This window comes from Vulpes lagopus, chromosome 7 (genome assembly GCF_018345385.1).
Source record: "Vulpes lagopus strain Blue_001 chromosome 7, ASM1834538v1, whole genome shotgun sequence".
In the NCBI taxonomy this organism is placed as follows: Eukaryota; Metazoa; Chordata; class Mammalia; order Carnivora; family Canidae; genus Vulpes; species Vulpes lagopus.
Genome location: NC_054830.1, coordinates 94,103,125 through 94,115,827, shown reverse-complemented (window position 1 = coordinate 94,115,827; position 12,703 = coordinate 94,103,125). Strand labels below are relative to the sequence as shown.

The 12,703-nt window shown below is 37.3% G+C and overlaps 1 protein-coding gene across 3 annotated transcripts in view; it reads left to right on the top strand.

Annotated features, from left to right (window-relative positions):
- ADAMTSL1 (ADAMTS like 1) overlaps positions 1-12,703 on the top strand; it is an 882,039-nt gene that overhangs the window by 680,644 nt on the left and 188,692 nt on the right. The window lies entirely within an intron of this gene.

The window sequence follows — 12,703 nt, the reverse complement described above, 5'->3', positions numbered from 1 at the left end:
CCCATCCTTCCACCGACCTCCCTCTGGGAACCATCAGTTTGTTCTCTGTAATTAAGGGTCTGTTTCTTGATTTATCTGGGATTGAAAATGTCAGACTGAGCCCAGTTGGTTGCTTCCCTGTATATCCCCAGATATATAGGAATAGCTTTCTAGGTATTTTTTAAGCCCTCAGAATTTTACTTTTATTTGGTAAGGGATCAGAACTACAATGTGGTAGTATGATTATGTTCATGAATCAGGTGGAGGCTAAGTAAATTACTGACTTGATTTCCCATCTCCTATATATAGCTTATTTTCAGTCTCTGTTGAGTTATATCCAGAAACATGACAACCACCTCAAGCCGAGTACACATAGTGACCACTTTGACAGCTTAATTTCTTGAACCAAAACAATACTACACTGTCCTCTAAGACAGTTAGGCAGCACCGTCTACTGTTCCTATTCAGGAGGTTAATCAGTTGGCCTGCCTAACGAGCCTGACCTAACTTGGAATAGGAAGGAAAAGGAAAATTGTTCATTTCCTTAACTCCTTCAGGCCACTAAGAGGCCACTCAATGCTCTGGAAGGTGTAATCTTTTCAGGGAGGCGGGCATAAGAAAAAGATATGGCCTAGATGCTCCAGATGTTCTGCCTCTCTCTTTTTAGACTTTCTGCTCTCTGAACCAAGTCATTCCAGAAAGAGGAAGGAAGAACTAATTGGGTACCTAGGGGAACCAGTTTTCTCCCAGATTTATTTCAGTTGCCGAAAGTTGTACTTGGATGGCTCTGAGCAAGCACTAGGAGACAGGTGATTACTTTTGACACTAGGTGACCAACACAGCTATTTTAACCAGCCAACCTTCCTGCAGACATTGGTGCATACCAGGTGGACAGCCTTGATGGTGCCATCCTCTCAAAAGCAGGATTGGGTGGTCCTCTATGTCTTGATCTTGCCCTTAAAAAATCTTGGGTTATCTCATCAGATATTCAGTTAAGAGCTTTATTGCATGGTTAAGAAAACATTTTTGTGCTTCAGCACAATAGTCAGGCCTTAAATATATTGCCATAAATAATCTTGGTGTAAGCCATTTAAAAAAAGGAAGAAGAAAAAGGAAAGCAAGCAGGCCAAAGGCAGCAGTAATATCTGGATGCCAGATGGCATCAGCTTAGTGATGGGGCTGATTCAATAAGAAGCAAAGGGAAATTCCTGTCATGCATCTGTGTGAACAGAACCCACAAGGAATTAGATACAGAAAGAAAAGCCAATAAGAGTCGCCATAGTGACCCTGTAGTCATTAAATGCCTTGTTTACCTTGTTGGAAACAGTATTTATATATATAATATTTAAGCTTTTGTTTACATTAGTCCATATTTATACCCAGTAAGTTGTCTGAGAATGTGAATGGCTTAACTCAGTGGTTAAGAATGTGAATTCATATTTTTTTTTAAGTGGCTAAAAATGTTAATTGTGTGACATGTGTTTTTATATTTTCCCCCAAAGAATATTCAAGGAATCAAACCTCAGTAATGGATCCAGATAGTTTTGCTGTTTATATCCTCAGTACAAGGTGCCTGAATTATTTTCTCTTCATGCATCTCAGGCCACAGAAAATAAAAAGGAATATATATGTATATATATCTTAAGAATCAAAAGTCATCTCATCTAAGATCAAGCAGTTTAAATACTATCTGTAGATCATTAAGCCAACTTCAGGGATATTCAAGCAGAATAAGGTTTAGCATTAGAATTACAGGATGAATAAAGCACAAGAGCTCTTAATTTTGAGAAGCTATAGCCCCATACTGGCTAGACTGAATCAGTCCCTACCCCGCAATGGTCATGACCTTGCTCACTTTTAACTCCTTCCTCTCTAGCCTCCTTCCCACATACCCAGATCCTTCTCTTCCATTATATCCTCTGCAACAGCATGCTTAATACAAGTTCTCTGGATGTTTACGTACTTTAGATGGCTGTAGAGAGTCAGGAGACCTGCTAAATTGTTCAAATCCCTTAACGAAAGAAGATAATTACTCATAAGTCACGTACTTTGTGCCAGTTACTGATAAAGTAAACCTGGTAGTCCTTGCCCTCAAGAAACCTTAAGTTCATTATCACAGGAATGGTAGGATTGTGTCCAAAATGCTGAATATTGGTCAGTTATCCACAGATTGAACAAATGAGCTAGCTGTATTTTTTAATGCAATTTGATTTTAAAAAATGTAATTTGATGTCTGAGTATGCACAGTGTGATAGTATTACTGGTTTAAAAAGAAGTATAGGAGAATTATTTATTGAATTCCCAAATTCTCTCCCTTACTGCATATTCCTCTGAGTTAAAATACTACAATGGTTAAGCTAGGACATGGTAATTCACAAATATGAACATAAATGAGAGAAGAATGCAATATACATGGAAAGGATTTGGAGGATGTTGACATGAATGGATCTTTGGCAGTTTGTGATAGAACTTATCTGAATCTTTCACTAAAAAACCAGTTCATGAGGAAGGATTATTGGATATTTTTATATAGCCAATGATCATATATTTGTATCACCATATGTACCTCAGCGATTCTTACCTATACATTGAGAACAGGGTGCAGAAACCATAGGTAATTTCCTAACATTTAAATTTTTTTCAATACACCATGCTGTCAACTATGTGAGTTGGTGAGGGGTAAGTCTGTGGATTTGTGTGCTCAAACAAGGACATAGCCCTGCTGGGATCAAAGTAAAAAACTAGTTTAATTGTTGATCAGCCCTCCATGCAGAGCAGCAACATGCACCAACAGTGGTGGATTGTGGGCTCCAGCGACAGACTGGCCAGGTGTTCATCTTGGATCCAGCACTAGTAACAGGAGACCCTGGGCAAGTCACTTAACCTTTTGGCTGCAATTTCCTCATTTGCGATATGAGCATGATAACAGCATCTACATCATAGAGTTATTACAATGATTAAGTTAGTATATATAAAGTAGCTGGTATGCAGGAAGCTGCATACATGTTAACTGGGGTTATGATTGGGTTTTTTCCAGCATCATGCATCTTCCCAGGGAACCTGTAGGTAATAAAAATGTATAATAATCACTTCTTTACAAATGGAGAAATTGAGGCAGAAGTTGTATTTACTGGTATGTGAGAGAAAAGTACCATTTAACCTGAAATTCAGCCAGTGGTTCCCCAGCTAGCAACACCATCTTGCCTCTCTTCTGTACTCCTGAGGCTTTTTGCAGAGTCACTTGTAAGCATCACACTTTGAATGTAGCCCAGAATTTATTCTAAAGGACAAAGCTTAGTTACCTTTATTTGAATAAAAAGGGAACCTACAGAGAATTGCAAAAATTAATAAGGAAAGTTTAGAAAATGCTTGGGTAGAAAAGCATCCTCTCTCAACTCTAGGTTAAACACAGTCGATCCCCATAGACTGTTCCCAACATGCACCAAGACAGAAAAATCAATAACAAATTCAACAGAGCAGACAGAGCCATTTTTATGTAGTCATTAGAAAAGCCTTTATTGCAAACCAAGAAGTTCTAAATTTATCAGCCCCTCCCAACATCTCCACTTATTGCTCATTCTGTAGCTACTTTCAGAAAGCTAAATCTGAACTATAGCTCAGCTGAGCCCCAGAGAGTGACAAAGACAAATTAATGGGATCCGTGTGTGCCAAAATAAAGTATGGACCCTGTCACCACCAATATATGTTAAGTCCATTAAGGTCATTTTTAATGAACTGAACTTTTCATTGGAAAGCCTTGCCAAACTTGTTGAATTAAAGGAAAGAAACCTTTACAAAATTGCAAAATAAACCAATTTCACTCCACATGAAGAAAAAAAATAGTTCACGGAAAGTATTCTGAGTTTATGATATTTTAGATTTTTATCAAAATCGGGGAAAATGATATGGATTAAAAACTCCATTCTTGTATTAAGTTGAGAATTACAAATGCATTAATAGCATTGTAAGCAATAATGGTAGGTTAGTCCCTGGGACATGACTTTTTAAATAATCAGACTTGCCTCAAGGAAGACCCAACTTTTAAATTATGTTCTGTGTATATAGGTCAGAAAAGCAATAGGAGAGAAAGATGGTCTGAAACAAATGTCATAGCCTGATTTTTTATTTGTGAAGAGAGTAATTTGGCTCCATTTGTATCTGCTACATACAGTTAGTGACCTATCTTTTCTTTTTTTCCCAAAACTCTGTGCATATTGAGTATTAAAGAGGAGACAAAAAATGGGAGCTCTCTCTGGGTTCCCCTGACATAGGAACAACTCCAAAATATCTCAGAGCCTTCCCTGGGGTAGCTGCTTGTATGATAAGGCAACATAAGATCAGAATTATGTATAAATCACTGAAGGCAGCCTCTGGCTCAGAGATGCCCCCAAACAGTCTTCTATAAAACAGCCTTTTTATTGAGATTAAAGTGTGATAGACACAAGATTTAAACTTGCCTCAGCTACATGATAACCTAATATCCCATCAAGATGAAATAAGACCAGCACATACTGCCTAAGTACAGCTATAAGAAACTACTAAATCTGGGCGCAATAACTTTTTTTTAAAAGACCAAAAGAAACTTCCACAAGAGGAAAAAGTTTTTGTTTGCTCATGCTAATATCTAGAACGGAGACGTAAGATTTAATTGCTTTGAGTTTTAAGACTCTTGCCTTTTTAGCTTGTTTTCAGCCTTTGGACCCAAGAACAAACCCAGAAGCAACTCACTCATAATGTCAACTCTCACCATTCTATGTATCTACTCATTTACTCATTTAAAATTGTATATTTGTTGATTATGTACTATATGAAGTTCTGCCTTCACAGAGGTTTGGCATAGTAAGGAAGATAGTTATTACTAAAGACTCACATTTGATTTTCAGAAACTGATAACTGCTATTAGTAAATGAAGAGCTGCTCTAAGAGAGTCTAAGAGGAACCCCAGCAGGTCTGGGGGTCAGGAAGTCTTCTCTGAGAAGGAGCTTGTCAACTGAGGCCTGGTGGATGAGTGGAAGTTACTCCGACCTGAGAGAAACAAGGAAGATCACCCAGGAAGTGACCCACCTGCCAAAATCTTGAGTCAGGAAAGAATGACACACATTTAAATAAGAGAATATAGACTAGTATGGCTGGAGGCTAGTGACCAGGGGGAGAAGAACAGGAAATGAAGCTGGCTGGAAAAGTACATAATGCAGCCGTTGTAAGTAGTTTGGCTTTACTTCTGGATGTACTGAGAAACAGTTAAAAACTTTACATTTTAAGATCCCCCTAGCTACAGCATGAAGAATGGCTTGGTAAAGTCTAACAGAGAAAGGAAACAGACCAATGGTTATTGGGGTAGTCCAGCAGATGATAGGCAGTAGCTTCAGTAATCTTGGCTTATGTGGCCACCCTATAGCCAGTATGATGACATGGTGAAGAGCTTGGATTCTGGAGTCACCTGTCATGGTTTTGAATCCTGATTCTGCCCTTTATTTAGCAATATGATATTAGAAATCTCTGTGCCCTAATTTTATCGTCTAGAAATTGGGATGAAAATAGTATTGTTAAAATATAATTTTCAAAAAGGCAAAATCATGATCCATATGAGTGCATGTCAACATTTTTATTTAACTCCTAAATTATTAAGGGAACCAGTAAGATGTTAAAATTTTTTCAAATGAGAATTGGATTTTAAAAAGCGTGTATTTTCTACCAGACAAAAATCCTTTGCATTGACAGGAAAAAAAAAAAAATTTCCATCACTATGGACTGGAAACATTCGTGTCATCACAGCCCTCTACAAGGAAACTTCTGTCTAGCCAAAGACAAACAAAGACTCATACCTCATAGAAGTAGACAACCTCCCACCCTGTAAGTCTGCTAGGCAATGTCAGCATTCCATTGAAAGGTTCTCTTTTGCCCATTTCACAACATTTCTGACAGTATCCATCTCCTAGCAATGTTATAATGAGTTAATGTAACTCATTATATGAGTTACATTATATGTAATGAGAAAGGCTTAAAGTACATCGGTAAACATTGGCTATTGTTGTTGTTATATCAAGGTGGTGGCAGTGGAGATGGAGAAAAGTAAATGAATTTCAGATACATTTTTAAGGGAGAATTGTAAGAATTGGGGAACCATTGGGTAGTGAGAAGTAAGGAAAAACGAGGGGTCAAGCATAACTCCTAAATGTGTACTCAAGCAGTTGGATGGCCAGTAGAGTCATTTGCTGTGATGGAGAAGATTGGAAGAGGAATAAGATACTAAGGAGGGAGATCAAGAGTTCCATTTTGGTCATTTGGTTGGAGATGTCTTTGAAATATCAAAGTAAAAATGTCAATCAGGAGAGAGAGCAATGTGCAATGGCTAAGACATGAAACCTACCAACTGTGTGAATAACTTCAATATCCTCATTCATATAGTAATTATGAAATGGAGATTATAATAGTTCTTAATCTGGCTGTCATTAGGATTTAACACCTTTTATTTATAAAATACTTAGAGTAGTGCCTGGCACATAAGAAGCACTGGATACGTTTTTGATAAATAATTAGTTTTGTTGAATTAGTGTTTACTCCTTTGAAAGAATAATGGCTCCCTAGCACAAAACTTACCAAAAAAAAAAAAAAAAAAGAGTTTGGGTATAAAGCTCAGAAAAAAAAAGTCCAGACTACAGATGAAATACTTCGAAGTGGTGCATGAAACCAAGAATCACTGAAAACATCAGAAGACAGCTCCAACAGAGTTCCAAGGCACTGTGACATTTAGAATTCAAGGAGAGAAGAAAGGTCTAGAAAAGGAGACTGAGAAGGAATTGACCAGAAAAGAAAATAAAGCCAAGAGTTTGTCATCATGTAAGTCAAGAGGATAAAGTAACTCAAGAAAAAATGACATGGTCAGCTGTGTTGGATGCCACTGGAAGCAAGATAGTTGAGGGCTCATTTGTTGGGAAGAGCAGATACTCTAGGGCCAGGATCTTCAGAAAGTGATTATTACCTGTCTTTCTGCTGACTCTTCTCTTAACTATTGAAGAACAAACTCCTGATGGTTAACAAGATACCTCCTTTAGTAAGACTTTTTGTCATACTTTGTCAGGAACCATGTTGAGAAAGATAGGTCAGAACTGCAAGATGAGTTTAACAGAGTCCTCAAGTATGAGGTTGTCAGCTTTGACAGAGCCCCTTAGTCTCTGACTCATTGGAACTCTGAGAGAACTCTGATACCCCGCAGCATTTCCTTCTAGTATAAAGTCCCTTTGAAAGGAGAATGTGCCCTTTAATGCAGCCGGGCTTTCTTTTCCCACTTCTAGCACTGAGCGTTTCTACAAGAAAGTCAAGGAGGCATTTTTGCAAAGGCCAGCTGCCTCTCAAAGAACCCAAAAGGGCATCATTCTCATGAGAAAATGAAGTTTGCTTCTTGGAAAAGGCCACTAAATATAGTTCTCCCAGCACTGCCTTAGTCTCTTTGAAATTGGGTCCTTCCTCCATATTTATTTGTTATTGGTCAGTGACATCTGATGGGATGGTGACTGAATTTGTTTCTCAAATAGATGTATTAGTGGTTGATTCAAAATCTTCATTGTGTTTTGTTATTTTAATTTCTGTAATTCGTTTATGCTTGGTTTTACAAATGAATCACCCTACAGTGACATAAGACTCTCAAAACCCATATATAATACTTAAGGATTTGAGGAACCTATGAAAAAAAGCAGTGATATCAATGTTTTGTGGATCGATGTCCTGGAAATCTTTGAAAAATTGTGCTTGAAGACTTTAATATGAGTTGCATAACGAGGATGAATTGCTTGCAGCTCCAGAGAGTTGTAAGCTAACAACAGCAGTTGAGAAATATTTTCATAATTCCATATTTAGGTCAAGTATCCTTGACTAAAGATCTTTCACAATAAGTTAGATTGTTATTTATTTGGAATGATTTAGGTGTGGTTCTAAGTGAATGGAGAGGCCTATTTTGGATAAGTGTTCTCCCAAAACTTTATTGCCCTAGCTATATTTTTAAAGAATCATTTTGAAGGTTGTCTTGGTGTCATGTGCTTTACAGTTAATTCTAAAATCCCTAAAGTGATTCATTAAAGAGTCACCTTCCCTTTGTAGTGTTCCAAAGGTTTTTGTTTGTTTACTTATTTGGGAGGGTTTTGAAAAAAATCTTTTACTTTTTTGAGAGACACTAAATAACTAAAGAAGTTTATATGAGGTCTTTTGATCTCATATAAAATTGAGAAGGATGAAAGAGGTGTCTCCTGTTCTACTTTCCAAGTTTTCGTCCCACCCAACAGCAATTTCTTTTGCTCTCATTTCTAAATACCTCTTCAGTTCAGATGTCAAAATGCCAAGCTTTGATTTAGGAAACTGCACCTTCTCCTAAAGATCTTACTCCATTAATGTCTCAAGGATTGCTCAGAACCGGGAGGAGAACCAACTTTTCAAAACTAAAGAAAAAGGATAAAGAAAAGAAGATTGCATTCAAAATAGATGAGGCAATGTAGAATAACAACATCCTTATCAATAAAGTATGGTGACTTTTTTTGCTCCCAAATGATATATTTATGTAAAAGACTCTCTGGTTAATTTAGGGTAGAATTATTTGTACTGTATTTTATTTTTCTAATATACTATTTTCCAGATCCTTCTGTGGCCACTAGATAAATGATACAATTTCAGAAAGGGAAAAACCATGATTCTCGTGCATATATAAATTGAACCTCTGTCCAAGATTTCATCTACCTCATTAATTAATGAGGGTATCAGGAAAATGTTATGACCAATTCAAAGGAGATTTCGAAGAACCATAGATATTTAGGCAAATAAGATGCAGGAATGGATCTACAAGTAGATGTAAAATAGGTCTGTCCACAGGACAGCACTCAATTGAATTCCATTAGCCACAATTAATCTGCATTTCTGTGGGCAAGAATCATTTGCATTATCCATTTTCTGTCATTTGTAGAGCGGTAAAATAGCTCCCAGTCAGAGAGACTGAAATAACTAGGAAGCATGCACTGGACAGGGTGCCCACTAGCCTGTTGGGTCACTGTTACACCTTTTATGATTTTTGCCTATACTATTCAGTTCATTCCACCTTCTCTCCTCACCCTGAAATTGTATCACCACTCTCATGAACAAGCATACACCAAAAGAAAGACGGCAAAGAAATCCACAAAGCCTATCAGACTTCTCACTGAAATTTAGTAAGATCGAAAACAAAACCAAAATTAAGTATTTCTCATGTGATTTCCTGCAAGTTTTAGTTTGCATTTTGAAACTAGAGAATGAGGTGAGGCTGGTAGAAGCATTACGATAACACTCCTATAAAGCTATTCTTATTTTGAAGAATCCCAATGATTTTTTTAAACAAACTGTATATGAGAGAGGAGAGGAAACTAAGAAGAGAAAAGATAAAGTAAAAAATCCTAGGGGTGGTTGGCTGGCTTACTTGGTAGAACACGCAACTCTTCATCTTGGGGTCGTGAGTTCAAGCCCTATGTTGGGTGTGGAGCCTACTTAAAAGAAAACAAAAAACAACTTAGTTAAAAGACCACATGTGCACAGAACTGGAGCTGAATGCTGGCTATGATCTGCAGTGACACGAGATTAATTAACCAAGAGTGGATGGTTTCTGTTTAGCACTACATTAATAAAGTGATAGTTTTTATTATTTTGGTCCATGCTCTGACTTCATAATAACTACATATAAACTAAACCACATTGGGATTTTACAAGTGAATTTGATTATCACTGTTTTCTGTTTCATAAAAGGGACTATGATAATAACTCCAATTAAAGGGTAAGCCTTTTGTTAATGAAACATGAATGATTAAGACCAGACAGAAGTATAAATCATCTATTTGCCAGGTTTCTTTTTTAATTTCCTGGAGATGGGAAAACTAAATGCAGAAATGCTATAGATCTTCTCTGAAGTTAGAGCCTATCTCGGCAAGAGCTCACGTATCCAGTGATTCTGCATTCATCCCACAACAGTGCTGCTAACAAAAAGAACTTTAAAAGTACCCAAATTAAACTTCAATAACAAGAGCTTTTTTCATGAAACACTTGTACATCAAAATGACTTTGTTTAAAAAAAAAAAAAAACTACTGACTCCATCTTAAAGGTCCTACTTTAAGGATTCCAGCTCAGCAAGTACTAATCAAACCAAGTCTCCTAAACCTTCCACTGAGACCTCCTCGCTCAGTCGCCTGCCCTCTAACCGACCTTGCTTCTTCCCACTTGTGGCCAGTAAGCTCAAGATAGTAAACACAATGTTGGGAGATCTAGGGATGTGGGGGAAAGTTTTGCATGAAACACAGTTATTATTCACTTGGCCATTTGCTCTATTAGATATTTTTCTTTTGAAATATGATCTCCTGCCTTCAACAAGAGAGAATTTATTATATCATACAGTGTATGCACTAGAGAAATTAAGATGCCTGCCAAAAGACAGCACTGCTTAAAAGCCAAATCATTTTTAATTGGTGTGAACTTGATGAAGACCTAAGGATAGTGGGTTGAAAGATAAGCCAGAAAGGCTATTTGACATTTGATAAGACTCTCACTTGGGAGACATAAAATAGATGTTTATTGTTTTTGCTATTAACCCTAAAGGTCCAGATAATAAAAAACAGACAAATGCATGTGTGTATGCCCCACACACGCACACATTTATTTTCATTTAGATGCTGCTTCAAAGTAAGGTTCAAGCATTGCAATGGGTTCATGAGGCTCCAGAAATGTGCCCTTTCTACTTTGTGTGCTTTTGGTATATATCTTCCTGGTCCTGGAATGAGACCGAATGCAAAGTGATTGACATGATAGGCAAGGAGAGCAGAGGGTTTGGTTTGTAGATCATTTAGATTCTAGATTTCATTTGAACTCACTTTGGAAGATAAAACATAAATCAATTTAACTGCTTTTCATTCTTAGAAACTTATATATGTGGAAAAGATAGAAACCAAGACTTAAGTTTAAAGATCATTTATGAATCTTAGTGTGCTTGGTATCTCCTAGGTAGTCCTAGAGCAGGACTTGGGAAACTACAGCCCACAGGCCGAATTCATACCTTTCTCCTACCAACCTCCCTCCAGGTTTTTTTTATTAAAACAAACAAACAAACAAAAACCAGGTTCAGAGACTAGGTATGCATGCCTCCTCCCTTTTTTTTTTAATAAATAAAGTTTTATTGGAACACAACCACACCCATTTGCATACATATTGCCTATGACTGCATTCACAGCATGTTGGCAAGAGTCATTGCAGCAACAAAGACCCAGAAACAAGACCCACAAATATTTTCAATCTGGCCTTTTACAGAAAAAGCTAGCTGATCCTCGTTGACTCATAATGGTCTCTGAAGATAGCTATTAGGGGGTGACAGAAATTTTCCCAGCGTAGGTAAAGCTAGTAGGGTGCAGTGCTTTTTGAGATCTTGTCACTTTTTTATTTGAAAATAAAATTCATTCCTACATTACTAAATAAGAAACATTATTCACACACTATTGTCACGGTTGGCTGACTTTTCCTTTGCTTTTGGGTTTTTCTTACACACAAAATAGTTTAATATGCATTTTCCTTTATGTCTACACCTGGATTGTAGCATTCAGTGTTTGTGTATTTTTCACTGTTCTTCTTCCAGGAGCCAAACAGGTATATGTGAATGTGTAATAAGAGGGTTAAAATTATTTTGATGGCAGAGTTGGCTTTTATATTTATAAAAAGCTCCTACAGGTGGCATTATTTAAAGAGAGGGAAAAAAAAAAATAAAGAGAGGGAGACTTTTTAGTTTTTTAGGATACTATTTCCCCCCCAAGTTCTCTGGGTGCCAGAAAATAGATCAAGAATTCAAAAACAAGAGAGGGAGGTAGTAACATTGTAATGAGAATGTCTTGAGAATAATTCTGGATGGCTCTTCCTCCCTCATCCACCTTCCTGACAAGGTTGTATGTAACCTTCATTTTCTCCTAGGGGATGGCTCTTCCAGGCCTTCGACACCATGAGCTGTTGGGGGTTGGAGGAGTCTGGCTCTCTTGGCCAGCTCCATGCACAGCCCAGGCTCAGGCAACATCTTTGTTATGATCCTTCCAATTTGAAAACTTGGATAGGGTTTCCTGCTAGAATTTTTATTTCCCTAAACTAGATATGAACCATTTGCACTTGCTAGGATTTAATGCCATAATCTTATCAGTTCTTTCGTTTTCTGCCAAAGTCAAGGTTAGGAGACCAGGTTTGCATGCCTCCTCAGCACTAGTCTCTGTGAGAAAGCAGTAGGATCATGGAAAAATAAAAACGTTTTATTCCAAAGTTATTTTTCCAGATTATTATACTAACTTTTTGAAAATCTTAGTGGTTCCCTCTTGGGCTTTTCTCCCTAAGTCTCTCTCAAGGTCATTGCAGTCAAAGCCATTGTAGATTAGTGGGAAAGAAAGTCTTTTTTTGGAATTTGGATATTGACCTGTATTATAGAGAAAACTCAGAGGAAAACCAAATTCTCACTAGTGTGGCTCCTCTGAGGGGCTGGGGGAAAAGAAGCTGTTGAACAAACTTGAATGCAGAATTTCTTGTTTACTGTGACACGTCTGTGGATTTAAATTTGTAGCACAGCTTTTCTCTACGATATAAAAAGTATTGTAGTCCAGACTAATTCAAAGAATGTGTGAGGAACAAGACTCTGCTCCATTCTTGGAAACTTACAAAAAAAGAACCTCTTTCTATATATAAATAAATCTTGGG